Here is a 14721-nt window from a genome sequence, read left to right on the forward strand (position 1 = left end):
GGCGTTCCCCAACACGAACCAATCAGGAACTGCCACGCCCACTTATATGATCTCAGAATTCCTGTGACAGGAATTAGCGTTACACTGGCTGGAAGTCATTCGCTAGAGGCGCTTCCTCAGCGCCAATCACCAGTGCGCGTGCGCGAATTTACGTCACGTCGGCAGCGAGAAGGCGTTCCCCAACACGAACCAATCAGGAACTGCCACGCCCACTTATATGATCTCAGAATTCCTGTGACAGGAATTAGCGTTACACTGGCTGGAAGTCAATCGCTAAAGGCGCTTCCTCAGCGCCAATAACATCAAGTAATCGAATCAATAGGAATGTCCTGTGCCTATAACATCGACGTTATAGGCACAGCTGCATCTAGGCATTGTGTAACATCGATGCGGCTTTTGTTTTAATTAAAACTTTTTGTACTTGTTTTTAATGGCATGAAGAAAAAAGTTCGGTACATCACCGGTGATGAAGGTTGTGATCAAGTTTCATCAAAACGATGTGTACAGTTTCAACAAACAAACTTGAGCAAACTTGAGTTGCAACATACCAAATATCATTTTAGCCAAATCTAGTCACAGTCCCATCAGCAGTTTCGGAGAAGAAGTCACAAGTGTTTATTGGACTGATGGATGGACGACACGCCATCCCATAAGCTCCCCGGAACTACGTTCCATGTGAGTTAAAAATAACGACACACAATGCATTACTCTGTATTGTAGACAAATTACACGATTCACTAAGAAGGCAGGAAATATTGTCCCCCGTCACACCGCGGAGCGAAAGGGGGACTATGGTTTTCCCCTCCGTCCGTGTGTGCGTCTGTCCGTCCGTGCGTCCATCCGTGCGTGCGTCCGTGCATACGTGCGTAAGCGAAGGACCGAATTCTAATTTGGTGTGTGGGTGCAATCCACGTCAAAATCCAAGATGGCCGCCGCCATGTATGTCTGAACCTTGTGAGCGGAATATCTTGAAAAATAAGCGAAGTACCAACTTCTAATCTGGTGTCTGGGTGTATCTCAGCATAAGGAAGAACGCTATTGAAAATTGGGTCGCCACGTCAAAATCCAAGATGGCCGCCGCCATGTATGTCTGAACCGTGCATACGTGCATAAGCGAAGGACCGAATTCTAATTTGACTTCCGTTTCCGGTCTTGCTGGCGAGGGTTCGTTTATTCGCAGCTCTACACGCTCTCCATCGAAATCGAAGTTAAGTAATTGTTCCCATTTGTATTTTCGTTATAACTGTATTTATTTTATGGTGTATGTACGTATATTGTCCCGACGAAGATTTTCGGTGCAAATCTTTCATACCTGTATTGAAAATCGTGTTAATTCGTGTCGTGTCTTGAGGCCTTGTACAGTGTACACTGTACAACCTTGAGGCTTTGTTTTTCTCTCAGCGGTCCGTCGTTTGTGATCCAATAACTTTCGTTCTCTGTTTTCCCAGTCTTTTCACCCCATAGCCTACTTCCTTATGTAAATCTCAACTCAAAAAAACAAAAAAAAAAGACATTACCTTCTCTGTGCTCATTCGTTTATTCATTCTTATTCGTTCGTTCGTTCTTTGACCACGTGTTTCTCCCCCATTTCCCCAGATAGATTGTCAAATTTCAACTCGTTATTTTATCATCCATGCGATATTGTTTGATTGTAGTTAGTTTTGGTTTGAATTTCCTGTAACTCGTAATTAATTAATCGTGTTCTGCTCCTCGTGTGTGGCCTTGTAGTTCAAGTTGTACCCCCGTCGGTGTTTTGTTAACTTAAGCGTGTTTTGCTTGGCTCTTAGTTTTTTCCCTTCTACCCCGAACATAATACTCTGTCTAACGTTCTAAATCCCCACCCCCCCCCCCAAAAAACAAACAAACAAAAAAAAAACCAAAAAAAACAACCAAAAACATTTATTTTCCTTTCTCCACGTGTACTGTTGTCTCATCCTGTATTTTCTGTCCAGGTGTGCTGTTCGCCCCGCCCCCATTATCTCCTTGCCATCCACCGTTTGCCCTGTTCACGTGACTCGTGGTGGTCCCTCTCGGCTCTCCCCCCGTTGGTATTTTGTGCATAGAAGATTGTTCACAATTCTGTTTAAATATTATTTAAATATGTTTAACCTTTCCCCTTCTGTGTTTTATTCAGTGGTATATTACAACACGCTGTTTTTCTTCCTATTTAAAAGGCTTTTCTCAATTTCCTCTCCAACTCATTCCACTTAAAAAAAAAAGAAATTCAATATCTTATACGTCTCCCTCACTACATGGTCTAAATTCACATTCATTCCATCCCTCCTCCATCGTTCTGAATCGGATTGCTAACTTGAAAATCACAACAAACCCAATTTGTTATCAATGTTCGTCTTTCATTAATCATCCACTTTCTAAACTCCCCTCTTGCCCCTCCCATCCAAACCCCCCCCCCCTTGCACCTACACTCCTAAACTCCCCCCTTGCCCCTCCCCTCCAAATCCCCCCCCTTGCCCCTCCACTCCTGAACTCCCCCCTTGCCCTTCCCCTCCTAAACTCCCCCCTCACTCCTCCCCTTCAAAACTCCCCCCCAACCCCTCCCATTCAATTCTCCCCCCATACCATTCCTCTCCAATTCTCCCTCCTCCCCCCTCCTCCTCCAAGCTGCCTCCTCCCCACTTCGTCTCCCTTCTATCTCATACCTCCACTCCCCCCAAACCTTCTACTTTCCTCTGCCCCCCCTCAAACAACCCCTCACTGTGCCTCATCCCTTCACCATCAAACCTTTCATCCTCCTCATCCTTCCCTTTCTTGGAACTCTTCTGCAATATCTGACACACTATCAACTGCTCTCCCTACCCCCCCCCCTCTCATCCTTCATCTTACCCTACTCCTCCCCTCCCCTGTCCTGTACCTGATGCTCCCCCTCTCTCTTCATTAACGGTATGGACCTCAAACATCCGGGGCCTTCGCTCAAACCTGACTGATCTCTCCATACAGGTTGCTTCTGACAATCCAGACTTGATCTGCTTAACAGAGACTTTCCTCCCTCAAGATGTCTCTGATTCCTTAATATCTCTTCCTGGTTACTCCCTCCTCTGGTATGATAGACCTGAGCCTCGGCCTGGTGGTGGGGTGGCTATCTTTATCAAAAACTCTCTTCCTCACTCTCCTTGCACTGCCCTCTTTCCTCCTCACCCCCAGGAGTACCTCTGGCTACGGCTTCCTCTCCGCTCCCACCTTTTGTTCATATGTGTTCTGTACCGTCCCCCAAACAGTGATGACTCCATCTACATTTCACTGTCTGACAACATGGACCAACTTCTATCCACTCATCCCAACTCTCTCTTCCTCATATGTGGTGACTTCAACTGTCATCATGCCACCTGGTTGGGTGTGGGTTCCTCTCTCACCAGTCATGGCACCTCAGCAAAGGACTTCTGCGACTCACTGGGATTGACACAATCTGTCAATTTCCCGACCCGGATCTCAGCCAATGGAGTATCTTCTCTTCTAGACTTGGTTATGAAAAACTTCCCTGCTAATGTCTGCTGCTCTTCTTCTGCTCCAATCGGTTCTTCTGATCATGTGCTTGTCAAAGTGGACATCTCTCTGGCCATTCTCAGAGAGCCTCCTCAGCATCGACAAGTCTGGCATTTCACTCAGGCCGACTGGGACGGTCTTCAAGCAGCCATCAATCGTCTGGATTGGTCTCCCATCTCCACTGCCTCTGACATCAATTCTTCCTGGGAATTCTTCCAAAGCAAACTGATCTCTCTCATGCACAGATTTATCCCATCTCGCCTTCAGTTGTCTTACCCTTCCTCCCGTCCATGGTACACTGAATCTTGTGGTGAGGCAGTTGCCCTGAAACAACTTTCCTTTGCCTCTTGGAAGGCTAATCCAACTGAAGGCAATCTCAGTTCCTTCCACCAAGCTCGGAACAAGTGTGTGTCTACCCTCAGGAGTGCCAGGAAGCACTATCTCTCCTCACTCAAGAATGAACTCTCAAACCTGTCTCCTTCCTCCAAATCCTGGTGGCATCTGGTCAAATCCGTTTCTGGTGTTTGTTCCCCCTCCATCCCCTCCCTTACCTCAAATGGCCACACAGTTGACATCGCACGTGACAAAGCCGAATGCCTCAACTCTGTGTTTGCCTCAAAATCCTTAGTCCCAAACCCATCTCTCTCTGTTCCCACCTTTCCCAGTCGAACCCAACTGCTCCTGAACTCTGTGTCCTTCTCTCCTGACAAGGTGGAGGAGTTTTTGTCAAACCTCGACTCTGATTCTGCAACTGGACCAGACAGCATCAGCCCACGGGTCCTAAAATCCTGCTCTGCTGCTCTATCTCACCCTCTCTCTGTTCTTTTCACCCTATCTTTTGCTCAAGGTCATCTGCCAGCATCCTGGAAATCAGCTAACATTACCGCTTTACACAAAAAAGGTGCAAAAACAGATCCTTGCAACTACAGACCAATCAGCCTGCTCCCAATTATCAGCAAAGTCATGGAATCCATCATTGCTTCGGATATGAAATCTTTCCTCTTCTCCAATGGCTTGATCACTGATCATCAATTTGGTTTCAGACCAGGTCACTCTACTCTGGACATGCTGCTTCTGCTGTCTCAACAATGGATGGAGGTCCTCAATGCCAAACAGGAAATCAGAGCTGTCTCCCTTGACATATCACGTGCCTTTGATACGGTCTGGCACCCAGCTCTGCTCACCAAACTCTCCTCCTATGGTATCCATGGAAATCTCCATGCATGGCTTGCGGACTTCCTCTCTGGTCGTAGGCAACGTGTGGCCCTGAATGGATTTCTCTCATCTCCCCTTCCTGTTCAGGCTGGAGTTCCCCAAAGCAGTGTGCTGGGCCCTGTGCTTTTTCTGGTCTTTATCAATGATCTCTCTGACTCTCTGGAAAATCCTCTCTATCTCTTTGCTGATGACTCCACTCTCTGCTGCTCCATTCCTCTTCCCTCAGATCGGCAGTCTGCAGCCTCCTCACTCTCTGAAGACCTGGACAAAATCACAGACTGGTCAAACAAGTGGAACATGTCTTTCAATCCTGACAAATCTCACTCTCTTACTGTGTCTCTCCGAAAAGATCGACTGGACAACCCTCCCATCTACTTTCTCAACAAGCCTCTCCAAGAAGTTCTGTCGCTCAAGCTTTTGGGTCTCACTATCTGCCATGATCTTTCTTGGGAAAACCACATTTCCAAGCTGGCCTCCAAAGCCAGTCGCCGACTGGGCATCCTCCGTCGTGCGAAGTCCTTCCTCGGCACACCTGAGCTCCTCACCACATACAAGGCTTTCATCCGCAGCTCAATGGAATACTGTTCTCCCCTATGGGCTGGTGCTCCTGCCTCACACCTGGCTCGGCTTCACGCTGTTGAATCCAAAGCTTTCAAAATCATTGGAATCTCCCGCGATGAAGCTATCTCTGAGGGCCTTTCACTCACTCACCGCAGGCAGGTAGGTGGTCTTTCTGTCTTCTACCGACTCCTCTCCGGCCTTGCTCCCCCAGCTCTCTCTGTGCTCTGTCCCCCAAATATTCCTACAGGTCGCACAAGATCTGCCAGCAACCCTCTGATGGTTAAACTGCCGAAATCTCGGCTCTCTGCTCACCTTCACTCTTTCATTCCTCTTTTCTCCCGCCTCTGGAACAAACTCCCACACTCCCTTCAATCCCACTCCTCCCTCCAGGTCTTTAAAACAGCTGTTCACCACCATCTCCTATCTTCCCCCATCCAAAACCTTGATCTTTTCTACCCCCACTAATTCACCCCAGATCCACCTTGTTTGAAATTCCAACTTCTTTCCTGGAAGTCCTGGCAGTGTCCATATGTTTATACCTCTCCCACCCCCACCCCACCCCCCTTCACATGCCTCCCCCCCAAAGCCCTCTCCCTCCCACAGATCTCTCGATGTCTCCATGTCTCTCGGTCCCTGCTCTCAAATGTTGTGTTTGTGTCCTTCCCCCTCTCTCCCCATCTTGTCTACCGCTCCCGATGTTATTTGTTTTATGTGTCTGTTTGTCTTTCTGTGTGATTAATGTTCGCTCTTTCACGAGCCTCGATCTTGTATACAAAAAAACCCAAAAAAAACAAACAAAAAAAAACCTTGTGAGCGGAATATCTTGAAAAATAAGCGAAGTACCAACTTCTAATCTGGTGTTTGGGTGTATCTCGGCATAAGGAAGAACGCTATTGAAAATTGGGTCGCCACGTCAAAATCCAAGATGGCCGCCGCCATGTATGTCTGAACCTTGTGAGCGGAATATCTTGAAAAATAAGCGAAGTACCAACTTCTAATCTGGTGTGTCGGTGTATCTAGGCATAAGGAAGAACGCTATTGAAAATTGGGTCGCCACGTCAAAATCCAAAATGGCCGCCGCCATGTATGTCTGAACCTTGTGAGCGGAATATCTTGAAAAATAAGCGAAGTACCAACTTCTAATCTGGTGTGTGGGTGTATCTAGGCATAAGGAAGAACGCTATTGAAAATTGGGTCGCCACGTCAAAATCCAAGATGGCCGCCTTGCATTTTCCACTTTGTCAACTCACATCACTTCACCGACGGGGGACCTAGGCGTAACGCTTGCTTCCAACTTTACAAACCCATCCATTATTTTCAGAATGTGAAGGGAGATGATTTTTCATTGCACTTTATTTTCTTCATGTATAAAAGACGTTCAACAGCTGTATTTGTATGTTTACCTATTTGAGACGCTTGGTGGGTTGAGTTTTTTTTATTTATTATTATTATTTATAATGTTGGAGGCTCCAGGCTCAGACTATATAGTCCTCATTGAGGCCAAGCCATAAATAAAAGAGAAGAAAAGTGTATGATGAAGAGTGTATGATGTTTGTTTGTAAGAAAGAGAGGTTAAAGTTAGCCCGGTAGCTGATAGTTTGAGTGAGACACAAAGTAAGACCAGCAATCCTGACACGGAGAGTATAAGATGGTTCCGGGCACCACTTTAACGCTCCTAAGTCAGGAAGGTAGTACCACCCTGGGCGGTTGCTGTCTACAACCTACGTCCCACTACCTTAAAGATTGCTAATTTGACAGTTTAACAGGAAAAAGCAATCAATCAAATTCCACATAAAACATGCTGAATGTAATTACGATTATGTCACATTTTGATAATGGCACTGAAAGTTTGTTGAAGAATCAGATTTCAGAGCAATGCAATTGAGAAAATAGCACTGTCTGGATTAGCAATATTGCTGCCTGCCTGTACGTCGCTTGATAGATCGCAGCGTTTATTTTTCAAAGATATGTGTATGCTGATAAAACTCTTTGTAATCCCTGTGCTTCCCCTCCATCCAAATATCCTGGAGAGGAAATTGAGAAACATAAACAACGTTTGAATTTCATCTGAAATTTATTCCTTTTATGCTTTGTGTATGAATTTCCAGCCAGGTTTCTCACTGCTCTTTGTGAGCGAGATTGACATGGCTTTCAACATTCCAATTTCACTTCATTACTTGAATATATAAAAAATAGTGTATGGAAGATCAAAGCATTTTTATCCCTCTTAAGTTATTCCTCTTTTTAAATAAATGAGTTGCCCTGCTGATTTACTACAGTTTGCCATGTGAAGCTATATTGGAAATAGTCTTGTGCACGAGTTAGTGTCGACTTCATGCATCAGTTTTCTATGTTCGACACGTTCATGTTTGTTCAGTAAAAAAAGAAAAGAAACAAGGGTTCACTGACTTTTGCAAATGTTTTCTTCAGAGCTTGGCTTTATTCAGTTATCAAAAAGCTTTACATACTCTATACATGCAAATGTTCCTGTGCACCATACAGGAGGTAGGGATGACGTTTGAGGAGATAGGACCAAGGTATATATAGTGATGACCTCATGGGTGGATAACTCTGAAAACCCGGTGTGTCTATAAAAGACCACGGATGCCGTCTATAGCACTCACCTCTGGCTGGATCTTTGCGCCCAGGATCAGTTTACAGTACCTGTGAGATGAATGAAGCAGATGGGGGAACCGTGCCTACGACTGGGTGATATCTAATTGGTGGAGCGAACCAACGCCATGTGTCGCACTCCGTCTGAAAATGGTGTTTCAATTATTCTCTTGGACCAAATGCCACAGGAGCGCTATCCCAGAGCAAACCCGAGCAGGATAAGTCAAGACATTAAATCAACTCTTTCATTTATTTATTATATAAAAGCAATTGAGCAGGAAATTGGTGGGAGGAATGCCAGTTGCGCAATTCAAACGGTAAAGTGGCGGGAGAAATCAGGATGGGACAATGCAGGCCATATAATCAATTTACAAGCATGTATACATTCCCTTTATCCCCTACATGATAAATCCGCTCTCTGATGCCTTACAACAATGACTTAGCACTTTTACAATCAATGGATCTCAACACCCACATTAAGAAAGGAGAGTTTGGGAAGAGGGGTTAAGAAATTCAGAATATGTCAAATGAAGTGTGGGGTCCAATACGTGCCCCGACGCACCTTCAGTAACCACGGCAGAGACTACCATAGTCACTGCTCTGCGGTTCGGATTTGCCTTCCTCTGGACTCCTTCCTCCACTGTGGTGGGGAAACTGTGGGACATCCGTGAGCTGAAAGTGATGATGTGCGTGGCTGCGGGGATCTCGTGCCATTGTTTGAGGGCAGGTGGTCACTTTGAGGCATTGTGACGATACCTGGTTGAAGCGAAAGTGCGCCGGGTGGTGAAGTACATGTCATGTGAAAAAGCCGTAGGATAGAAAGAAAGTGGAAAGAATAAAGAAGATTGGAAAAACGCAAATAATGAAAAGGAAAATGTCAAAACAAGAAGAAGAAGCATTGGAGTGAGTCGATGTCTGTGTGTGTGTGTGTGTGTGTGTGTGTGTGTGTGTGTGTGTGTGTGTGTGTGTGTGTGTGTGTGTGTGTGTGTGTGTGTGTGTGTGTGTGTGTGTGTGAGGCGTGGAGAGGGAACAGAAGGCTGAAGCAGTCTTAGGTTCTATTTATTTGCAACTCTCCACTGTTCTCTTCTGGTATGCTATGTTCTGTCGAGTCAGCTCTCTCTCTGCTCGATTTCCCTCTGTGTTCTTTTTCTCAGTACGTTACCCCTTTTTATTCATCACCTCCTCCCTGTTTCCTCGGTCTGGCATCTCTTCATTGGTGCAGGGTTTGCGGGGGCTGATGAGCAGCCTGTGATGGTTGTCGATGGGGCATCGCATCCCTCGCTGTGGCAGCACCTGATTGGCGGGCTGCAGAGGCGTCCCACCAGGTAGGGGCAGCTGTGGGCTTTGAAACTTGCACTCATTTACTTTGTAACTGAATTTGCCTCCGTTGAGATTGCGTTCACCTCTCCGCTAAAGAACGAGCATGTCGATGCAGGTTTGAATGTGTTTGGCATGAAATGGTGCGATGCGGTAGATAGAGAAGATGAAAGGATATGAACTTGACCTAACTCACTTTCGCAACGCACATTTATCCCCATAAACACGCAATCATTTAATTGTCAAACAGAATACATTGCAATAACTAACTTTAATCATATGTGAATGTGTCTTATTCTCCCGGGAGATGCACGAAGTTCTCACCGGGCACAATATGTTTGATGGTCTAGGTATTCTCATCAGCATTCCTGAGTATCAAAAAAGAGTTCCTGAGTATGCCATCAAAGTTTGGTCTTGATAAAGCAATAACTATAGGATATGATGACGATGATTATTGATGATGATGATGTTGAAAGGATAATAATAGACTGACTTATGAGAGTTGTTGACTTTTGATTTTCTGATGTTTTTACTTTAATTGTAAGCTAAACTATCTCCCAGGAGCAAGATCAAGGCACGCATTGGGACAGAAAATGATGAGGTGGCACGGCAATCGCCGGTGGAGTAGCTTGATGGGGCGGGGGGCCTACTCAAACACTAACAATTTGAACCACAATGGGTCCACGCAAATCCATTTACTCTACTCCGTTCACCTCCGGCGTCTGCAGACATCACAAAGGTGCGAAGGAGCACCTCAAACTATCCTACTATGGTTCTATGTAACCAAATGGATCTCCTGCACCATGTGCTTGTGGGTGCTCTACCAAGTTTAGGCCTCATCTACAAATATTCCTTCTGTGCCTTTGCACATCTTGTGGCTGGGCCTTGTGGCTCCATCTGCAGTCTTTCTGCCTGGCACAAATGTTACACTAGTGCCCTCACTGGCACGTGGCGTGCAAGTCGATCTCCTGGGGCATTCAGCCCACCCCGAACTCCCACCCCCACCCCTCTGGGCTCTTTGGTCCCACTTGAGGCCTGGATGTCCTTCTAACAATTTCCTACACCCCATGAGCCAAACGTCCTGCCCCTCAACAAACTCTTGCACAATTGCAATAAAAAAAAACTTTACTACTACCAGTACGAACTTCGGAATGGCATCCATTTTTCATGACAGCAGAAGCCCGCAATTTACCAACTGCTAACAAAAGCAGAGATTCTCCCCACAAGGGGCTGTGCTCCTCATTTTCATCAAACATAACCCACTCTGCACCATCCATTTAATCCTTCATTACAAATACATTTAGCAACGCATCTCATTCACCTCATCTCTCATTCCTCCTTTCATTCGGAACCCAGTTGGGACACAGACAGGATGAACTACTGCAGCACTCATTGAAGCACACACATCCACCAGGCTGAAGAGTTTACGTTTTGTATTTCACCGATAAGCTGCATCTTCATCCGGAACTTAATCAGAATCGAATTGGCTCGATTTTGTCACCTACATAAATCATCTGCGAAGTTTTGTCATAATCAGTTCACAACATTTTGAAATATAATGCTATTTATCGTTCTTGACCCTATCTCTCAGTGGTGAAGATTCACTTAAAATATTCTAGTAGCCAGATCTTCACCAAAATGTAACCAACGATTCCCTCATGTTATAAATATTTTCAAGTGTTTCTGTGTTTGTTTGTGCATATGTGCGTTTGTACGTAATTCTTTCACGGCCAAACCGTAGCACCCAGAGCCCCCCAGATTTTGGGTGGAGGTACTTCAGAATCTGGCCAAGGTTTTAAGCTATCACACATTGGCCTCAACTTCCGTATTGAGGCCCCCAAAGGCCACTAAAAGAGTATATTGGGATGTTGTGTTACGCAGTGCTGCTGCTGACCTGTAGGCAAAAGGTAACCACCATGAGGAAGAAGGGAACTCTAAGCTGAAAAGGATGAGGTGCTTGAATAACAGGGGAGGTTGAAGGGATGAATAAGCTCCGAGGATACGCACTGGTCAACACGCAGACTGCAACTGGACCAGACTGCTGATATTTTTTGGCAATATTTCCATAGCTTTTTGGCAATATTTCCATAGCTTTTTGGCAATACTTCCATAGCTTTTTGGCAATATTTCCATCACTTTTTGGCAATATTTCCATCACTTTTTGGCAATATTTCCATAGCCTTTTGGCAATATTTCCATAGCTTTTTGGCAATATTTCCATAGCTTTTTGGCAATATTTCCATAGCTTTTTGGCAATATTTCCATAGCTTTTTGGCAATATTTCCATCGCTTTTTGCCAATATTTCCATAGCTTTTTGGCAATACTTCCATAGCTTTTTGGCAATATTTCCATAGCCTTTTGGCAATATTTCCATAGCTTTTTGGCAATATTTCCATAGCTTTTTGGCAATATTTCCATAGCTTTTTGGCAATATTTCCATAGCTTTTTGGCAATATTTCCATCGCTTTTTGCCAATATTTCCATAACTTTTTGGCAATATTTCCATAGCTTTTTGGCAATATTTCCATAGCTTTGGGGCAGTATTTCCATAGCTTTTTGCCAATATTTCCATAGCTTTTTGCCAATATTTCCATAGCTTTTTGCCAATATTTCCATAGCTTTTTGGCAATATTTCCATAGCTTTGGGGCAGTATTTCCATAGCTTTTTGCCAATATTTCCATAGCTTTTTGCCAATATTTCCATAGCTTTTTGCCAATATTTCCATAGCTTTTTGCCAATATTTCCATAGCTTTTTGCCAATATTTCCATAGCTTTTTGCCAATATTTCCATAGCCTTTTGCCAATATTTCCATTGCTTTTTGCCAATATTTTTCAATGTCCAACACATCCCGAACCCGAAATCGCCACTGGGAAAAACTCATCCAGCCGGGCATCGTCGGGTATCCCTTCCCTCCACCCCGCTTCCCCAACCCCCCAGCACCAGGCGGCCCTGCTATTCCTCAATAAAAGTAGGTCTGTATTAACATATGAAATAACTGATGATTAATAGCAATGTGGTGGGTTCAGGTGTTCACCCACCTGTTTATGAGACAGAAGTTTCATGGATACTGACACTACTTTTGATGATGTGAACGAGAAAGTTGTTACATAATCTGTTTATTGTGGTGTTTGGTTGACCATGAGATTAGCCATGATTATCATGATCATTATCATGATTATCATGATCATATCATATCATGATCAGCCATGATCATTAGCCATGATTAGACCATGAATAGCAATGTGGTGGGTTCAGGTGTTCACCCACCTGTTTATGAGACAGAAGTTTCATGGATACTGACACTACTTTTGATGATGTGAACGAGAAAGTTGTTACATAATCTGTTTATTGTGGTGTTTGGTTGACCATGAGATTGTTAACTAGTAATTTTCACAATGTAACTAGGCCTCATATTTTTGTGCATGAAGTTTTATTTCTAGCAAGTGTGAAATAGTGAATATGAAATTTTGAAAATATGAAACGCACATCATGTAAATGTACGATCATTTATTAAACTGAGAAATGCTGTTGAAATGAAGAAGTATAATAAAAGTATTTCCCAGGCAGTGACCTTATTCCCCACAAGCCAGGTGATCCTTGTTCAATTTCCACATACCGAGAAAGGGATTCAGTCTGCCATTTAGAAAATGTTTTCAGAAGATATTGGTGCTTCCCTTTGTAGTAAGTTCAGGACTCTCCTTAAATCAAGTTGTTTATTAAAGACGATACCAAGCTCTCACAGAACACACGGCCATCATGGCATGCCGCCAGCAACCACTGAAGCCACGCCCCCAGACGTCACTACGCAGTACGTAGTACCAATCACAACATCTCCCTTTCATTGAAATTATTATGTCTGTGTGCAACAAAACACTACTAAACTAAATCAAAATAATAAAAACAATCAGACATAACTTGTTTCACACATACAGTGCATTCAGAAAGTATTCAGACCCCTTCACACTTTTTCACATTTTGTTATGTTGCAGCCTTATGCTGAAATCGTTTAAATTCTTTTTTTCCCTCATCAATCTCCACTCAATACCCCATAATGACAAAGAGAAAACAGGATTTTAGAAAGTTTTGCAAATTTATTAAAAAGAAAAAACTTAAATATCACATTGACATAAGCATTCAGACCCTTTGCTATGACACTTGAAATTTAGCTCAGGTCCCTCCCATTTCTCTTGATCATCTTTGAGATGTGTCTACACCTTGATTTGAGGCCACCTGTGGTAAATTCAATTGATTGGACATGATTTGGAAAGGCACACACCTGTCTATATAAGGTCTCACAGCTGACAATGCATATCAGAGCAAAAACCAAGCCATGAGGTCGAAGGAACTGCCTGCAGAGCTCAGAGACAGGATTGTATGTGGATAAAGCCCAGATCGGTTGAGTGTTGCAGTGATAGTTGTCCTTCTGGAAGTTTCTCCCATCTCCACACAGGATCTCTGGAGCTCAGCCAGAGTGACCATCGGGTTCTTGGTCACCTCTCTTACCAAGGCCCTTCTACCTCAATTGCTCAGTTTGGCCGGGCGGCCAGCTTTAGGAAGAGTCCTGGTTGTTCCAAACTTCTTCCTTTTAAGAATTATGGAGGCCACTGTGCTCTTGGGAACCTTCAATGCAGCAGAAATTTTTTCTGTAGGCTTCCCCAGATCTGTGCCTCGACACAATCCTGTCTCTGAGCTCTGTAGATTGATGAGGGGAAAAAATGGATTTAAACGATTTCAGCATAAGGCTGCAACATAACAAAATGTGAAAAAAGTGAAGGGGTCTGAATACTTTCTGAACGCACTGTAGATGGGATCTGGGGTAACTGTTATAACTCTTAACCAAAATGTAATTACTGCTCAGTGTGATTAGCTAAAACACAGAATCATTCAAACACAGAAAACACAGAATCATTCCATTGTCCGCCATTTCAATCAACGCATTATCTCTGCACCAACATTACAAGGGCTGATTTCTGATGGTCGTTATTCACCATCACAATATCTCAATGGTTTTCGAATCACACGGCTTGATCTGGTCGAGTATGGAGAGTTGTCCGGCCTTGTTGTCTCAGCACTCTTGTCATCCTTGGAGCTGGAGCAGCCGTTAGTTTCCATTGCTGAAGCGTCATTGTTGAAATGTACGCGTCGAGCAGTTGGTAGACTTTGATGTGTTGGTTGGGTCGGTTCCTCCTTCCAATTGGCGCAACAATCGGGCGGATGAAGTTCACGCAAGTGTGCCCTGGTTCTTCGAAGACGCGTCCCATTAGGCGTCTGTACTATATAAGAGCGGGGTTCATTACAGCAAGCCACAACTTTCCCAGGGTACCATTGGTGCGTGTCCTTGTTCAGAATCCGAACCCGATGTGCAATAGCCAATTCAGGTAATTCCGGCCCAGCCGTTCTGTTGTATTGCTTCGCCATCCGGTCTCCACGTTCCTTCAATCCTTCCTGAATTTCCTGATGCCTTTGCTGTGCAGGAACCAACAGACGGCTTGGTAGGTTTGTGCGTATAGG

General features: G+C 44.5%; 1 protein-coding gene across 5 annotated transcripts in view; it reads left to right on the plus strand.

Moving 5' to 3' along the window:
* The window catches only part of LOC137436619 (transmembrane protein 121-like), a 188574-nt gene that overhangs the window by 63957 nt on the left and 109896 nt on the right, over positions 1-14721 (plus strand). For 4 of the 5 annotated variants that reach the window (XM_068130584.2, XM_068130575.2, XM_068130604.2 and 1 more), the window contains exon 2: positions 9113-9215. The exons of the other annotated variant lie outside the window; for it this stretch is intronic. The gene's annotated coding sequence lies outside the window, so the exon portion shown is untranslated. The remainder of the gene's footprint in view (positions 1-9112; positions 9216-14721) is intronic. 5 annotated transcript variants of the gene reach the window in all.

This window comes from Myxine glutinosa, chromosome 1 (assembly GCF_964187855.1).
Source record: "Myxine glutinosa chromosome 1, kmMyxGlut1.1, whole genome shotgun sequence".
NCBI classification, from domain to species: domain Eukaryota; kingdom Metazoa; phylum Chordata; class Myxini; order Myxiniformes; family Myxinidae; genus Myxine; species Myxine glutinosa.